The sequence below is a fragment of the Palaemon carinicauda genome, unplaced genomic scaffold, assembly GCF_036898095.1.
Source record: "Palaemon carinicauda isolate YSFRI2023 unplaced genomic scaffold, ASM3689809v2 scaffold817, whole genome shotgun sequence".
NCBI lineage: Eukaryota > Metazoa > Arthropoda > Malacostraca > Decapoda > Palaemonidae > Palaemon > Palaemon carinicauda.
Genome location: NW_027172113.1, coordinates 43377 through 62005, shown reverse-complemented (window position 1 = coordinate 62005; position 18629 = coordinate 43377). Strand labels below are relative to the sequence as shown.

At 44.1% G+C, this 18629-nt stretch overlaps 1 long non-coding RNA gene across 4 annotated transcripts in view; it reads left to right on the top strand.

Moving 5' to 3' along the window:
• LOC137637531 (uncharacterized) overlaps nucleotides 1–18629 on the top strand; it is a 44294-nt gene that overhangs the window by 8279 nt on the left and 17386 nt on the right. For all 4 annotated transcript variants that reach the window (XR_011043690.1, XR_011043687.1, XR_011043689.1 and 1 more), the window contains exons 3-5: nucleotides 6222–6305; nucleotides 11231–11372; nucleotides 16806–17217. This is a non-coding gene — a long non-coding RNA (uncharacterized lncRNA). The remainder of the gene's footprint in view (nucleotides 1–6221; nucleotides 6306–11230; nucleotides 11373–16805; nucleotides 17218–18629) is intronic.

Below are 18629 nucleotides of genomic sequence, written 5' to 3'. Positions count from 1 at the left end.
TGACGGCAAGGTACACTGCCAGAAGCTTGAGGTTGAAAGTGCTGTAGCGAGTCTCGGATGGTTATAACGTCCTGCTGAAGAAGGCGAGTGGTTGGGGCACGTTGCGGATCACCTGCTCTAGGATGGTGCTGCATGCAACATTACTGGCATCCCTAGTTAACCTCATAGGGTCCCTGTTGTCCTGATAGGCCATGGTTGTGGCCTTGCAGAGAACAGTCTTTGTTTGCTTGAAGGCTACTTGTTGAGAGGGACCCCACTGTAGCTTTTTCGGTTTCCCCTTCAGGACGTTGAGAAGAGGTTTCATCAAACTGGCAACATTGGGTAAGAACTTCTTGTAGTAGTTCGTCATGCAGATGAATTCATGAAGGGACTTCATGGAGGTCGGCGTGGGAATTGGTTTATGGACTCCACCTTCGACGTCACAGGATGCATGCCCCTTTTTTGATAGTTCGCGTCCCAGGAACTCCACCTTCTCAGCCCCGAACGTGCATTTATCGAAGCGTACCACGAGGCCATTCTCCTACTGGTGCTTCAGAACCGTCCTCACGTGCCCCAGGTGTTCCTCCCGCATCTTAAAGAACATGAGGATGCCATCGACGTAGACGGTACAGAATGGAACGTCCCCCAAGATGCTGTCCCTCGTTTCTCAGGCTGAACGTCGAGTAGGAAAAGACGTAGGACCTGAATGGGGTGGGGGTGATGATGGCCATCTCTGGGATGTCGTTACACTGAATGGAGACCTTATAATAAGACTTTGAGATCCATCTCGGAGAAAATAGTGGCCCCGGTGAGATCCTGCATGTTTGGCAACGGTAAGTGGTCAGGTGTCGTGGCCAGATTTAGGCGTCTATAATCGCCTTTTTGCAGATTCCTATGCGCTCTGTCTCCTGGAAGGTATGCTTGGCGTCCTGTATCTTCTGCGGAGGGAGGCTTCTAAACCATCAGTGGGTTTGGGGACCCGTCGTTGGGATATGGTGGAATATCCCATGCTTGGCAGGGAACCCCTTCAGTTGGTGAAGCTCGGGTTTGAAGACCGGGAATTCCTGCGGCAGGCAGCTGTATTCATGGGGCGTGACTGAGCACATTTGGGAAGGCTGGTCCTGCTTGAGAGGTGGTGGGACTGGTAGGTCCCTTGCTCGACTAGTCGTTTGCGACGCATGTCTACCAGCAGTCCGTGGTGACGAAGGAAGTCGGCGCCCAGGAGGGGCACCTTGACATCTGTGATCAGGAAAGGCCAGCTGTAATTCTGGGCCTATGATTGATATCTTCAGTGTCCTTATCCCGTATTAGGTTATGGGGCTGCTGTTCGTGACAACCAGGGCGGCCCTTTCGTCTGATTGGAGGCCTTGGCCATTCTTTGAAGGTGGGAATGTTGACACCGTAGCGCAGGTACTCACTAAGAACCTTTTTCCTGAGATTACGTCGAGGATGTAGAATCCCGTGTGATCGGGCCTCGCCTGCTCCACGGTTGCTTGTAGGCGTGGTCGCCCACCTAGATTTTTTAGATGAGTGCACTGTTGGACTCGTTTTCTCCCCTTTCCTCCAGACTTAGTGGAAGTAGCACCATCTGGGAAAGTAAAGCCCTTGTGGTAGTGGTCCTCTCGTTGTTGCTGTTGCTCCTGCTGGGGGCCGCTGCTGGCGTTGCTGCTACTGTCCATGCAGCGGAAGCCGTGGGCAGGAGTATTGGGGTCTTCCGCTGTGGATCGCGTTGACCCCTACTTCGTCTGGCTCCTCCGTGACGTCGTTGACAGAGGTGGTGGCGCGTATCTGGCAGTCTGGGCTGCCAGGTGGAGTTTGTCGGCCTTCGCGACCAACGATGGAACATCCAGGCCCTCGGCACCCTCCAACTGGGCGCTGATGCTTTTGGGAAGGTAACGCACGAAGATCTACCTTGACAGGCTTATCCCCTTGGGACGCCCATCGCAGCCGAGCTCGTTCAGCAGGAGGATGTCCATCAGTTCGTCCCAGGCTGCTGAGGGACGTATGTCGCCGAGGGGCATTGTCATCAGGTCGAGGGCTCTCTGGGCCCTCAGGGGTACCGGGAGGTCGTAGATGTCCATCAGTTTCTTCTTCAGGTCGCTGTACCTCATGGGTCCCGGCCTCTGTTTCAGCCAGGGGAACTCCTCCTAAATGCGTCTGTTGTCAGCATTAGCCTCACCATGTCCGATTTAATTATTTCATCGATGATGTTTGCCAACCTGAAGTTTGACTCAGCACGCTGAAACCATACCGTTGCTGCGTCCGGTGTGAATGGAGGGAGCTGTAACTTCTGTCCCCTCGACATCTGTGGAGCCATTTGCGTTACTTGTGTGAATGTCGTGCCATGCCCTTCGGTTGCGATGGGCGAGTTAAGGTAGACGTCTGAATCTGTCATCTGACCTCACACTCCGAAACTCGGTAGTGAGCCGTATTTAGTCCACTAACGGAGTAGGAATTCCAATTTGCTGAAGTAGCTAATTGCCATGGCAAAACTGCATTTGGAAATGCCAGAACACAAAATGATTTGTGCTGTAATGAGTCCATTAGTGGCGTTGGGGTATGTGGAGTTGAGTTCGCTAGTATCAGATGGCGTTCGCGAGTTCTTGCCACCATTCGCTCATTTTCACCACGTTCGCTGGTAAATCTATACGAACCTCAGCGCCTTAGTATCGGAGACGAGGGTTTGTGAGACCTTGCCTCGCCTTAGTTCCCATGGCAGTTTGCGAGCCTATCGCCTCATGCGAGATCCCCATCTCGTCTTAGTACCCATGGTAAATTTGGGAGACCCTCGTCTCGCCTTATTGACAATGGCGGGTTTGTGAAACCCTCCTCGCCAGGGCTACTGTAGTGTACACTACTGTCTCTAGCAGTGAAGGTAAGATTCAATGCTGACATTTTTCAAATTCTCATTCACTAATTCTCGCTGGCGTTTGCGAGCGCTTACCAGTGTTTTGTGAACGTTCACCAGCGTTCGATAGTATCAGATGCCGTTCACGAGCGCTTGTCAGCGTTTGCGGACAATCGCCTGCGCTTGCGGACGCTCGCCACCGCTCGCTGATTCACACCATGTTCGCTAGCAAGCCTATACAAACCTGCCTAGTGTTTGTGTTCTTTGCGTTCTAGGACAACATACCCTTCATGCGAGACTTTGCTTCTTCATGGGTAACTTTTTTCCCTGAAAAGTTTTATACAACTAAAGGTGTTTGTTGAAACTGTATAAATGCTGAAACGAACTCTAGTGGCGCATGCGCTCTCGCCAAAACAAAACCCCAAGGTTATTGTCACAAATACGGTTTACTACTGATGCCTGGAGTCAGCCGCATGTATCAGTATGCCCCAGGACACGACGACTTCTCGTTAGACACCGAGTTTTGAAACATAATCCTTCAGGGTTATTTTCTTGGGCTTTTTTGCCCGACGGAATGGAGAGCTTCGGAGCAATCGCACAACGGACTTGTGATGTACTCTATACCCTTACAAGGTTATTATTTCAAGCCTTTAGTCCCAAGGAAACAGTAGTAGCTTCTGCTTACATTTACGAACGATAGCAAGCCCCGTCCACAAGGCAGCCAGACGAATGTTGTCAGCTTCTTATTACATTTATGGACCATAACAAGCCCCGCCCACAAGGGGGTTAGGCAAACCAGTGGGGGTATGATTGCTACACCAGCTGTATGTTTTGTTTTTGCGGGCGCACGCGCTTGCATCTCAAAAAGTACTACGGCTAGTTGCCGATCAAATTCCTTTGGCAATATTTTTACAGTGTTATTATTTCTATTCATATAATTATTATGATAATAATAATGAGATGAAGCTGAAAATGACGAATTCTGAGATATTTTGTAATTTTCCTAACAATACAAACTAGCAATTTATTGCAGGTATTACTTTTGGCGAAGCTGAAAGGATAAGCCATTAAAATTTAGCAAGGGTTAACCACCCATCCCGATAGTTAGTGGGGGTTAGGGGAGTTAGTTCGATACCCTTCCCACTCACACACCAGTGATTGAGCTCACTTTGCTTTTGGCTCGAATGGAGACCGGTTGTTTTCTTTAAAGTGTTTAAGCTGTGTGTGTGTGACAACGTAGTACGGCAGGTTCTTAAGGACGGAGAACCTTCCCTTTCGACCTTCCCCCCTTGACTATCCGTCATCCCGTTGGCGGATAGTCTTCCGTGTGACTCGGCCGACACCGCAGGGGAATCGTCATCGTTTGGAACCTTTTCCGTTCAGCTGTTGTCATCGCCTTCCCATCTGCGTGGAATCTACTGGGGGAAGGGAGTGCGGCCTTTTCAGAGCTTGACTTCTGTCTTACTCTTTCTCAAGGTCATCGCCGTTCACCTCTCAATGGCTTCCGACAGTATACTCTGCAGGGCGGAGCACCTTTCCCGTTTGAAGGTTAGGTTGTGCTTCTGATTGGTTTCTTCATTAATTATGTGAAATTGAAATTTGTAATTTAACTTTTCAGTTTCTCCATGGGGTACCCTTCCTGCCAGAGAGTCCAGTTGTTCTTGCGATTAGTGAATATTTTTAGCTGAATAATTAATTGTGATTCTTGTTTTGTTACAGTTTTTCGCTGCCGCTATCCTTCTCCCATTAATTTCGGCCAGGGAAGGGAGTGCGCAGTTATTTTGTGTCTGTTCTCTCGGTGGACACCTTTCCCGTCCACGGACTAGGTGCTCCTCCCGAGGGAGTTTTTCGTTACATAATTTATTTTATTTTCCTCAGTTAGCGATGCCATTCTTCTTCGTTCGACTAAGAGAGCTGACGAAGTAGAGGACTTCTGGTCGCGCCTTGGGGATCTGCCGTCACTTTCCTGTTCTTCTACGACCGTGGCAGCTCCTGATCAGCACTCCATCTTCATGGAACTAGCTCCGGCTACGTTTCCTCATGCTACGCTCATTGCAGATTTTCAACTTGAACAAGGCTTGGTGACAGGAAGCATAGAGCTTGGGTTGTCCTCCCTTCTGAGGGAGAACTTTCCTTCATCATCTTCATCACTTCACATCGACACCAACTGCGGTTGCTGTATCTTAGCTGAGATTACGCTTCCCCCTTGCTGAGTCGCCTCTTCTGTCTTGGCCGGAACAAAGTCCAAGGCAAGTGATCACCTCTCTCATTCACGGGAGGGGCCACTCATAGAGACGCCTCTTCAGAGGATTGCTGCTGCTGAAGGTCAGCTTGCTGATCCAACAACCTCAGAGGGCGTCATCACCTTAGAAGTGTGCCTGCCTCTTTGGCTCTTCAGCTTCATCAACGCAGCTTTCCTCCGCAGAGGAGCCTCCTTGTCAGTCGTCATCTGGCCCTCGACTTTCACCTGCTCCTGGACCTTCTTCCGACGACTCTGCCCCTAGTCCTCGGACTTCGGCCTTGGACTCTCCTGTGGATCGCGCACGATCCCCTTCGGTGGATGTTAGTCCTTCCAAAAGACACATCCCTGTTCTAGTTCATCCTACGCGCTGATCTTCTACGACTCATCATCCTCCTTGCCGTCTCCGTTCCTGATGCTAGGCACCGTCGAGATCATGCTCCAGTGGCTCGCCAACCTCGCCAACGCACCAGCGTTCTCTAGCGCGTCAACGCTCTCCAGCACAGCAGCGATTGCCATATCTCCGATCGCTATCTCACTGCTCACCCTCTCCTCAATATACCCCGGATCATGACACACCATGGAGGTCTCGTTCGCGAGCCTTTCCTGAAGATGTCGGCCCTTCCAGGGCGTGTCTTTCTGTTAGCTCGTCCTTTCAGCTTTGCTGAAAGTAATACAGTACCCCTAATAAATAGCTAAAGGTTTGCATCGTTAGGAAAAATACAAATTATTTCCAAATTTTTCATCATGAATAAGAAACTTAATAGACCGTAAGTTCCTGTCCAACATTTTTTTTTTTTTTTTTTAATACCTATAGATTTACTCTGCTGTAGAAGTTTCCATAAATTTAAACGTAGATTTATAATTTTTTGTAGTAATTCATTTTTGGTAGTTGAAATTGTTGAATCTTTGACCAGTTCTAAATAGAAAGCTTTATTTAAAAAACTTCAGATAAAAAAAATAGTGATAACATTTGTATAATTCTAATCAAAAGAGGGGAGAGAGAAGTGCTCGTTTATGCTTTGTCATTTGCAAGAGATCTTGCCTCTCGTTAGTGTTTTATGAGGGGTTTTAAATTCATAGAAATAAACCAAACGTTCATTTTGTGTTTGACTTATAAATTCAACCATTAGTTTTGTTTAAAATTACTTTCAGATATCAAACAAGTTGAAATTTTTCTATCGTGAAGCTGCCTTCCAACACTGCACTGAAGTGGAACTTGAAGCTGTTCAAACCAAGGTGAAATGGTATTCTTAAGATGTGTATTGACAGTAGTTTGTTCCTAGATTGTGCTGACATGAATGAATTATATTTTGAAGGTGTATGTTTTCATGTTAACCCTTTTCCCCCAAAGGACGTACTGGTACGTTTCACAAAAGCCATCCCTTTACCCCCATGGACGTACCGGTACGTCCTTGCAAAAAAAATGCTATAAAATTTTTTTTTCATATTTCTTATAATTTTTTGAGAAAATTCAGGCATTTTCCAAGAGAATGAGACCAACCTGACCTCTCTGACAAAAATTAAGGCTGTTAGAGCAATTTAAAGAAAATATACTGCAAAATGTGCTGGGAAAAAAATAACCCCTTGGGGGTTAAGGGTTGGAAATTTCCAAAGAGCCTGGGGGTAAAAGGGTTAATGAAGGTTTGACATTGCAAAGTTCAATGTTTCTGTGATCGTCTAATGTATACGACAAACGTGTTCTAGGTGCAACAAAACGTGAACATTGCACTAGGTACGGAACTGAATTTCAAATGAATTTGCTTTGAATGTTTGGGTTGGGGTGTCTTGTATCAGTATACTGTAAGCTATAGTGTATTACCTAATTAGTGTGTGTTCTGATTTAGTATTAAAACCAGGCATATCAAAAAAAATTGGACATGGGTCCTTAGTCAATTTATTTTGCTTACATTCTCTTACAGAGGGGACAGATGAAAGCCGCTCAGTGATGTGTTTCTCGAACGCAATATCAATTTAGGGGCTGAGAGTCCATAGTGCGGCGTGGTGGGCCATCTGGTTTTTGTGTGGAACCCATGTGGTGTAGCCAGGTCACTGATGTGTTGGGTGGTACGGGTTCAATCACACCTAGTGCTACGTCTCTTTCCAGTTGGGCCGCTGCCTCTTTTTGCCATTGTACCGGTATGTTTGGGGGTCTCTTTGTCACCGTTGGTTCCACGTGAGGGTCGATGATTCGTATTTCCATGGGTCCGGTCATTGTTGGCAGTGGCTGGTGTGGACACGTGTTGAAGGTTGACGATGCATATCGTTCCAGTAGCCACGCTTTCATATTTTCGGTGAACTGTGCTGACGGTTTGAACGGCAGGTTGGCTGGTTGCCGGGGAGGTTGAGTGTGACTTGGGCATCCGCACTCTGCGAGCGAGTTGTTGCTGTGGGACTTCCTTCCGTATAGGCATACTGCAACCCTGCCTGTGGCACGAATCCTGGGGAAATCATGGTCAATGATGCCAAGCTTCGTCATAGCTGCTCGGCTGATGTAAAACTTGTTGACGGTGTCTGTGACACGCACCGTGGCAGTTGTTGTGATGTGCGCTCCTTGCTCATTCTTGCCTGACAGTATGAGGTGTATGGAGCCGAACACATTGATTTCCTGGTTGTTGACTGCGAAGATGCGTCTGTTAGCTGGCTTGAGGTGTCGCTGGTGTAGACCTATCTCCAGTAAGACTGGCAGCCCCATCAGGCACGTCTGAGCCCCGGAGTCCGCGGCCGCCATAAGGGATGAGGATTTGTTCGGCATCTTTTTGCGAATGGGTAGCATTGGGTGAGGTAAAAGTTCGTTTGAGGAGTTTATCCCCGACGCGTATACTATGTTGTCGTCTGCTTCTGTGTCCTCTTCTTGCGTGCGATGGAATAACGGCCCTGCTTCAGTACCTGCCGATTATTGCCGCGGCTTCTATTGCCGTTGGACATTTTCCCTCCAGCATACTAGGCACGACTTGAACTCCTTTACTTTGCCTCTCACTTTTCCGAACTTTGGAGTGAGGCGTCCGCACTGGCAACGAAACTGATGTCTTGAGGTGTCTTGTTCATCGCCCTTTTTCGATGTGGTTGAGGGGGCGTGTGTTCGTTGTCATTTTCGCTTGTTTCCTGTAACCGCTGGCTGTTACTGATGGGTTTGCACTTAACGTGGCCCGGCTAGCTGTTTCCTGCCTGTCAGTGAGTGTTACCGTTTTGTTTAGTGTCTCGTTATCGACCTCTGGGGTTCCCAACACATCTCTCTTGATTTCTTCATCTGCGAGGCCATTTACCAGGATCAACTTCACAATCTCCTCTATGTAGTCGTATGTAATCGTCTCTGTGCAGGTGTTGGACTTGCAGGTGTTGGTCTTGCAGGTGTTGGTGACGGTCCATTGACACACATTGGCCACCCCGTGTAACCTTGCCACATATTGCCTTACTTGTTCACTTGGGGTGTGAGTGGTTTGTAGTAGTGATGTCCTCCGTACGCTTAAGGCCACACTCAGTACTGCTAGACGTTTTATTACTGCTAGTACGTCCACCTCGGTCTTTGTTGCGATGGCGGAGTCCTCTCTGAATGTGGCGGCTTCAAGTTCTGGTTCACAACATGCGAGCAGGTGAGCTGTTGTCTGGTTAGGTGCCAAAGACGTTCCATCGTGAAACATTTCCCATCGCCTTGTAAAAGCGGCCCAGTCATCTTCACAGACGCCTTGTTTCAGTAATGGGCGGTTAATTTTTGGGGGGTTTCTGGCATGACGAGTTTTCGTCATGCTTGTTCTTCTTATGTAATTGCATCAGTGCTATGCACGTTGTCATGTCACCCGCCCGCTTCACCTCCGTGCACCCAGGAGCCTCACACCTCAATGACGTGGCCATGTCTGTATGTCCTGCGTTCTTGTCTACAATATGTCTTCAAACATGGTCAATAAGACATTCGTGCATTTGATGACTTTATTTGAGGTACATGCAACGAATGTTTGAAGCTGAAAAAATAAATGTACGTAATTACAAACTCGTAATAGTTATAAAATGAAATAGGCTACCATACCTGTGATAGGCCATCCTGCTACATACATATCTATACATATGGATATGACCTTCCTGTGGCCTGCATGGATATGGGATATGCACTGTCATATATATTAATCTATGTATGTACACTGTGATGCGTGCTTATATTTACTACCAGACCTGCATAAAATTACTCATTGGGAGAACTGTAAAATGCACCCCTGATTGGCCTATCCAAAGGTGTGAATCTCATCTGACTGCTATGTAGCCCGCAATATAAATAAAACATAATGCCCCCTCTGGGCTCATGATAATGATGCACCGTCTTATACTTTACTTACAAATAGATCAAGATAATATTCCCAAGATTATTGTAGTATAACAGTTCCGGTAGCTGAGACTTCCCTCGTGAATCTGTTTATTTCCCTGTTTACCTTTTGTACCCATAGGTGGCGCACATGCCGCTTGCCCGCCAGATTTGACCTGTCCTAACTCATTATTCCACACACAGGAACATGGTCCCGTGGTGGCTGCACTACAAGTGGATTAAACACCTTATGCTCCTTAATGGATAATCAGCAGAGGGTTTGAAGGCGAAGGTTATATGGGATTAGTCTGGGATGAATGTTTAAGAATGACTGGCTCTTTCTTTTCTTGATCTTTCCCTCTCTTGGGGCATCAGCACCCAGGATCCTCTGCAAAGCTGACCTCAACTATCTGCAGGTAAACCATTTTCCCTAGTGTAACCTCTCATTGTTTCAATACTTGTTGCGTCCCCATACCCTAACGATGGGGTATTAGGTAATGTCTTGGTAACCTCTGGAGATTCCAAGGGCTCGGAAGAACTCTTAGCAAGACAGTCTCATTGCTAGTATCACGAGCACACAGCTTGTGTAGGCCACAGACCATGCATAGTACGGTTTTAGTGAGGTGTAGGGTTTCCGCCAATTATGTGCAGAACACATAAAGGGGAAAACCCTGGGTCAAAGCCAAGAAGCCAATTGGCACAGACTTCCACCTTTCTCAAGGGTAAGTCATCCCATATAGATAGCTTTGGTTTGTTATTTAGTGACGGAACAAATGACAAATTTGGAAGTAATTTGTGTTTTTCCTAACGACACAAACCTTTAGCTATTTATATAAATTGGCCCGCCAGTACCTGTCCCTCTTGAAGTCCTACTTCCTAGCAAATTAGGTTAATAGCTCAGGTGTGTTAGTGAGCAGGGTGGCTACTACTCCCACCTCACCCCGCTAATTAGCGGATGGGTGCTTAACCCACGTTAAAAGTCTCCTCACCTATCCTTCTTAGATTCCTAAACTGTGGTAAGTCTGTTAGGGGTACAGATATCTATGGTTATCTACGGATACGTCCCTGATTATACACAATATCTTCCGATAGTCATTCCGGGTGTTAGAACCCCGTGATACCTGACGGTAATTCTCTTGTAATATCACTCGCAGAAATATTATACAGTAGGAAGCTGCCGGGAGGACCTTCCATCAGGACAACATGTCTATCTCACCCAAAAATAGATTTTTCTTACTTCAAAATTCGTTTTCTTTCAGCTTCGCATAAAGTAATATCCCCGTATAAATAACTAAAGGTTTGTATCATTAGGAAAAATACAAATTGCTTTCAAATTTGACATGTTATGCCGATATACGTGACCTTGCGACGAGCTCTGAAACAAGAAGTTATGATTACAAAAAAAAACAGTTCTAATTATGAAATTAGAAAACACAGTACATACTTATCTCTGATAATGGTATAATGGTATTATACGTAGCATAATGAGAAAATTTAAGTATAGGAGTGTGATAAACAAAAACATAAGCTATGTTTTGACAACTGTGTTTGCATCTCAAAGCTGTTCAGTACCTTACAGGTTGAAGCAGGTAGCTCTATCCCGACTGAAGCTATGTCGGTTTTGTTAAGAATAGTCACTAAGGTCGTACAAATATTTTGTAAGTGGATAACAGCATGATAGCCTAATGATTATTTTATAACATAATGGAATTATTTATATATTTTATGTACTATATAACTTTCGAATGAAGTCTTGGTGCCTAGCAATGAATTTCTCTGAAGTTAGATCAAATTTTTGAATTGTTCAAGTGACACTATTAAAGAAAGGGTTTGTTTTATATTGATTTATTTTAATTGAGCAATATTCCAGGTAAGGTTGCTGTCACCCCAAGATGAAAGTGGCTTTTAATCATGACGCCGATGTGATGGAAATAGCCAGATCTTTCTTTAAAGTTCCCTTGGGAACTCATAAATCATCACAGCTATTTGTACTGGATGGAAATCCTTTATAAGTAAGTTGCTTTTAGTTTTTGATTATCTGGAAAGTGGTTTTCTTTTCACAAATGGAAATGTGTTATTGTCTAGAAAAACAAGTAACCTTATAGGTTACTTTGAGGTACTGTACTGTATAGGCTATTGTGTTGAGGGTAGGATCAAATCATCTTTGTTCTGACGCTAAATGCAAACCCTCTCGCTCTTTATTAGGGAAATACTTTCAACGAAACTGGAAGACTAGCCATAAGACGTTTAGAGAGGGGTAACTCCCCCGCTGCTACTTTGCAGCAGGTAGGGGAGGTAGCCGGCTACCCCGCTCACACACACACTGAGGGGCGAGGTACTGTCGACATCTGAATCTGTCATCTGACCTCACACTCCGAAACTCAGTAGTGAGCCGTATTTAGTCCGCTAACGGAGTAGGAATTCCAAGCAACTGAGTAGTAGCTAATTACCGTGGCAAAACTGCTTTTGGAAACGCCAGAATGCAAAATGATTTGCGCCGTAACGAGTCCGTTAGTGGCGTTGGGGTATGTGGAGTTGCGAGCTCAAACGATTTCTTTTAAAATCGCCTTTGTGAGTTCGTTAAGGGAAAATCCATAGCAAAACAGGATGTCTGGCCACCTGCGCAGGTCATCCACAGGAGTCTACCAGGCGAAGTGGCGAGTTTTCTGTGGTTGGTGTCGTGGAAGGGGTATCTCTCCACTCGATGCCACTATTCCAGCAATAGCAGAGTTCCTCGTGTATTTGCGGGAGAAAATGCGCCTTTCAGTCTCGGCAGTGAAAGGCTATCGCTCAGCCTTAAGTCTTGCCTTCAGGCTCAAAGGAGTGGACATTTCTTCCTCGCGGGAACTTTCTTTACTCATACGAAGTTATGAACTTACCTGCCTTCAGTCAGAAGTGAGACCACCTCCATGGAACGTGGTTCGAGTTCTCAGGTCTCTAAAGAGACCTCCCTACGAACCATTACGCCAGGCTTCAGATTGCCACCTTACTTGGAAGACGGTGTTCCTGCAAGCTTTGGCTTTGACCAAGCGAGTCAGCGAATTACATGGTCTCTCATACGACGTCGCCCATTCAAGGGGATGGGGGGAGGTAACGTTCAGATTCGTCCCTGAGTTTGTTGCCAAGACTCAGAATCTGGGAGTGCCGGACCCTCGGTTCGACTCTTTCCAGGTTTCGAGTCTTCGTTCTGTAACAGATGACCCAGACCATCTCCTACTGTGCCCAGTAAGGAGTCTGAGGTTGTATCTTAAAAGAACAGCTGCAGTTCGTCCCCAGGTGCAAGCCTTGTTCGTGAGCACTAGGAAAACGAAGAGAAGGGTCACCAGGAATACCATCTCAGCCTGGATTCGCAAGGTAATACACCTAGCCTTGAATCCTGACCCTTCTCCGTCACGTCGCCCTAGATCGCATGATGTCAAGGGCATAGCTACGTCCCTGGCCTTCAAGAAAAATTATTCACCGACGCAGGTCCTGCCAGCTGGGGTGTGGAAGCGTCAGAACACCTTCACAGCCCACTACCTGCAAGACGTGACCCACAGGAACTCGATACGATCTCTATTGGTCCTGTGGTGGCTGCACAACAGCTGGTTGTATACCTCAAGCTCCTTATTGGACAAGTAGCAGAAGGTTGAGGGCACTGTTACCCGGTTTTAGTCTGCGTGAATGAAAAGATTTGACTGGCTCTTATTCTTTTCTTCGTCCTCCCCTCTCATGGGGAAAGCAGCATCCTGGGTTCTCTGCATAAGCTGACCTCAAACCACTGCAGGTAAACCATGCTCCCTTGTGTACCTAGTATTAAGCTAATACTGTTGCGTCCACATACCCTGGTGAGGTGGTATTGGGAAATTCTTGGTTACATCAGGTTTTTCCTACAATTGACTCTGAATAACTTTACCTAGATAGTCGCACTTCTGCAAGTCTCAACACACAGCTTGCGTAGGCCGCGGACCTTGCATAACAAGGTTTTAGCGAGGGCAGGGCACTCCTTATTTTTGAGTACTAACATACTCAGATAAGGAGCCCCCGGGTAGAACCAAAAGCCAGATTGGCAGGGACGTCCACCCTTCCTAATGGGTGAGTCACCCCTAATATAGAGCTTGGTTTGTATTCCAGTTACGGAACAAATGACATATTCGTAGATAATATGTATTTTTCCTAACTCTACAAACCTTAGCTATTTATACAAGCTTGCCCGCCAGCCCTATCCCCCTTGAAGTCCTACCTCCAAGGAAAGTGGGCTAAATCACAGGTGTATGAACGGGAGTGGTAGGAAGCTACCCTCCTACCACCCCGCTAACTAGCGGTGTGGGTAGTTAACCCTCGCAAAATTCTAATGGCTCGTCATTTCAGCTCCGCTGAAAGTACAGTAGGGTCCCGAATTATGCGAGAATTTGGTCGATTAATGACCTCGTGTAAATGGAAAATCGCGAATTTCGAAACACACAACTAACAGAAATAATTCCATTGTGGCCATGGCAACCAGCAATTTGCCTATTCAAATGTGTTTACTACCCATTTCCAATACTTTCTTTGTACTATACTGTATTTCTTTATAATATCAAATTGTTTTTGTAAATAAATAAAACATTTAATATACTTTAAAGTTCTAATAACTTGAAAAATGGTTAAAATTATAACCAGGATAGGTGTAAACACCATATATTTCCCGTTACAACACAACCCAAAATACAGACAAATTTTAATGTTTGTCATATCTATTGTATAATACAACTGGTGAATAGCAAAACCATCACTCTATAGACTAGCTTGTATGATTGAAAATCCAGAATTATCAAAATAAAGGCGATTTTATATCATGCGTTTCCTAAACACGCTAAAAAGCAGAATAGAAAACGACAACCAATGTTTTGTTTACGTTTAACTCTGATCACAACGAAGAAACAGACGCATTTATACATCTGTGTTTTAGAATTGACAGCAATTTTACCAAGTATAGATTATATGTTGAATTTGTTATTACCAATGTTCTAATTATTTTTATTAGAACTTTCAAATAAATGAAATGAATGCCATTTATGAAATGTTTTTCTTTATGATGCCGTCTGAAACGGAAACCTTCCATTTGTTTACGCTCCATCTTCGATCATAATAAACAAACGAATGCATTAAACACACATGATCTAAGTCATAACTAATGATATTACAAACATTTAGTAAACATTATGTTATTACAAATATTTTACTTACCGTATCCATATAAATTCCTAAATTCGTAGCAAAGCTGGAAATTTTTTTTCCTTATGCGTTTAATCCACAATAGCAAACTGCCGCTAATGACAGAGTGATAACTTACGATAATTCTAAACTGTTACGAAAGATAATTGTCCTTTCCATATCCAAAATACTTTTCCTAACTTCAGTTATAAGTCAACTTGTACCCACCTCAATTATGGATCCATATGCAAAAAAGATAAAGAAGAAAGTACTAGGCCTATTTTTAAAGTCACCGAACAATTAGGTTACCGCTATAACGTTCGATGAGAGAGAGAGAGAGAGAGAGAGAGAGAGAGAGAGAGATGGTTTTAAAGTACTAAACAATAAATATGATAGGTTATAACACATTGGTGTTTATGTAATATTAACTGTATAGATGGTTTGAATAAGTTAAGAAATGGTGTAAACAATTCTTTGTTATTGTATTCGCGCGGAAGCTAGACATCAGCTGATGTGATCACAGCCAAAAGTAAAACAAAAATAAGTTAGCAATACTCGATTTTTAAAACACACCCGAAATTTTACAACATAAGTACATGTTTTATTATAGCGCAATTGACATTTAAAGAGTAAAAATTTTCTGGAATAGAATGGTGTTTCCTAAAAAATAGTGGTTTGCGGACGAAATCGGTTACCGTATTTTAAGCTATGATTGAAATGGATGTATACACGGTATAATTTTTTCGTTTTGTATTTAATTGACACTTCAAGAAAACCGATTTTGGTTTCTTCATCTATTTGTAAGTATTGTATAACGAGAGAGAGAGAGAGAGAGAGAGAGAGAGAGAGAGAGAGAGAGAGAGAGAGAGAGATTATGACGCAGAAGGTTACAGACCTAGAACAGGGGAGGATGAAGGTGGGGGGAGTGCTCAGTGATGAGATAGGCTGGGTGGACTCGCAGGGGAGAAGGTAGGAGACGGGGGGGGGGGGGGGGAGTTGGTTGGCAGTTTCTAAAAATAGATTCTGAAAGACGGTAAAGGGAAAAACGAATCCCATCGAATAAACAGAATAAGGAAAGGGAATAAGATTCAGAGGAATAATAGATATAATGGAATGAAAATGACTAGATGATGTTAGTTGTGATAAGAATAATTTAGATATTTGAAATAAGAGTGTCTGAGGAGGTATAGAAGGAATTCGTGATAAATATAGAGGAATATCAAAGGATACAGTTAGTTTGCATTAAAGGGTTTGTTATCGTTTATCGGCAGTGAATAGCCTAAACTTCGGTAACGAGTCGTCAATATTTTGTCATATTTTAAACAGTATACATTTGATTTGCAAACATTGGTTTTGTAGAGTAGACGGTAAAATAAAATCTAGAGAGAGAGAGAGAGAGAGAGAGAGAGAGAGAGAGAGAGAGAGAGAGAGAGAGAGACTCTCTCTCTCTCTCTCTCTCTCTCTCTCTCTCTCTCTCTCTAGATTTTATTTTACCGTCTACTCTACAAAACCAATGTTTGCAAATCAAATGTATACTGTTTAAAATATGACAAAATATTGACGACTCGTTACCGAAGTTTAGGCTATTCACTGCCGATAAACGAACCCAGTCTACTCGTGAAAACCTTGAACGCCCAGAGGGAAAAATAAGGCTTTTAAATATACTGTACTAAACAAAAATAATGCTTTAATATACCATCATTAACACTACCATTACAATTATCGTAAGGTTGGAGAAAGATAAAGATTGCCGAGAACGTAACCACATTTCTGTTTACATTTTGTCAGCTGGACTCGCACAGTTAACAGTTGATTTCATTGTTGTGGAATTTTATCCTTAAATAGGCTATTCATCATGAAATTATGTTAATGAAATGTAATGTTAATATTGTTTTGTAACATTTATTATAAATCACCGTATTTAGGGCTACCAATATACTTAAAAAGACTATAGATTTGATACATTTTGTAGTGCTTGACTCGCGAACTTTGAACAGCCTCGTGGATACAGAAAATTTATTTTTGAAAAATAGCGATCGTGGAAAAGGGGAATCGTGTAATTCGAACACGCTTAATTCGGGACCCTACTGTATAACCCCTAATAAATAGCTAAGGTTTGTATAGTTAGGAAAAATACAAATCATCTACGAATTTATCATATTTATAGGGCCTCATTGATATGTATCTGTGGGTACAGTATTAAGAATATAATTTAGATACAGTATAGTAGCTATTACATAATTTGTACTTAATGAAATATTCTTTTGCAGATAATGGTGTACGTCGTTGCTTTGAAAGGAAAAACGCCCGTGCGTCCAGGCAGGACACTTTTCAACATCACGGGACAGAAAGGGTATCTATGCGTTCTTCCCCTTCTGCCCAGTAAGGAGGCTATCAGATAAGTTTAGGGCATTGCAAGATCGAGCGATGATCATAGCTTTGCTTCGGCAACATGCAGAATGATTCCCAGATCTTGTACAACTGCTCACAGAGGCCCTGAGGGAGCTCCCTCCACTTCCCGACCACCCGTGAAGATTTCCCATTGAGTGATACTATTGCTACGACCTCGCATCTGGAGATCATCCAGCAGCTTCTTGCAAAGAGAGGCTTTTCGAAGCCAGATGCGAAGCACACGGCAGGATAGCTCCATGAGTAATCTGCTTCAGTGTATCAGGCGAAGTGGTAAGTTCTTTGTGGTGGGTGTCGTGGACGGAGTATCTATCCACACAGTTCCTCTAGACCAGTGGTTCTCAAACTATGGGTCGCGACCCAAAGTTGGGTCGCGAGATCAATTTTGATGGGTCGCAGGGACACAGGAACATTATCATGCTTTCAGTGTTTCAGTGTATTTCAGTTGCTTAATTGAATTATTCTTCTTTAACACCAAATTACTTTTGTTATGTATGTTCATCTTCCCCCCACCTCCCTCCTCCCTGTGAATTAAAAGCAGTGCCATAGATTCTATTAATATAGTTTTGGGAACGAAAAGCAGTGCCATGAATCCTGTTCGTTTAGTTTTGTGAAAAGGAAAAGCAGTGCCATAAATCCCACTAGTTTAGTTTTGTGAATGAAAAGCTGTACACATTATTTTTTTCCCAAAATAAAGTGTATATATCATTGCATGTTTTCTTTATCTTCACTTTACTCTGGGTCGCGAAGGAATGAAATGTTTCAAATAGGGTCGCTCATGAAAAAGTTTGAGAACCACTGCTCTAGACCAACAGCCATCTTCTTTGCTCTCATCTAGAACAGACTGATACCTCTAGGGAGAAAAATAACAAATCAGTTCAGTTCTAGGGGAACTTCCTGTCCATCAATTAGCGAGTCTTATGTCTTCTCAGTCCCGAGTCAAACTTCAAAAGTCGAGTCTAACGAGAGGAACACTATCTGGAAGGGGTTATTAAAAAAAAGTGCCTGAACTTGAATCAGTTGAAAAAAAAAAACATGTTTCAGGATGGTATATGATAGGGTTCAAATGTAATTTTTGCGGAGAAGTTTTATTTTGCTGTGCGAGAGACTTTTGGATCAAAGAAAATGGGGTGATTTTAAATGTATTTATATTTGGTTTTATAGGGCATTAAGTATATATCTCTGTGGGTATTGTAGGGAGAAAATAATTTAGATACAGTATAGTAGCTATTACATTACTTGTCCTTAATGAAATATTCTTTGTTCCAACACGGAGTACTTACCTCAAACTACTTTCTTAGGAGGATCTGGGATCTCCTCATTAACTGACCAAGAATTTTGCGTAGTTCCCCCCCCCCTCTCTCCGTTACCTTGTTGGGGCGCTCTAGGGCGGAAGGATACTCGCCCCGGGGCGACCCGGGGTCAGCGCGCGAGGCAGCGCTGCTAGGTCTGAGTCGTCAGTAAGCGTCTGGTCGCAGCGTAGATATCATCTCGCCGCTCTCTCTCTCACTTATCCCGTCCGATCCACCTTATGTACCACGTGTTACTTTGTGTTCCTCATCCCTTGTGCACCCCGTGTTCCCTTTGTGTTCTTTACCCTTTCCCTTGTGTTCTTGTGTTGCTTTTGTGTCCGCGTTTCCTTATTATGGAATCCCAGCGTCGTCCCGGGCCCCAAGCTGGTAAGC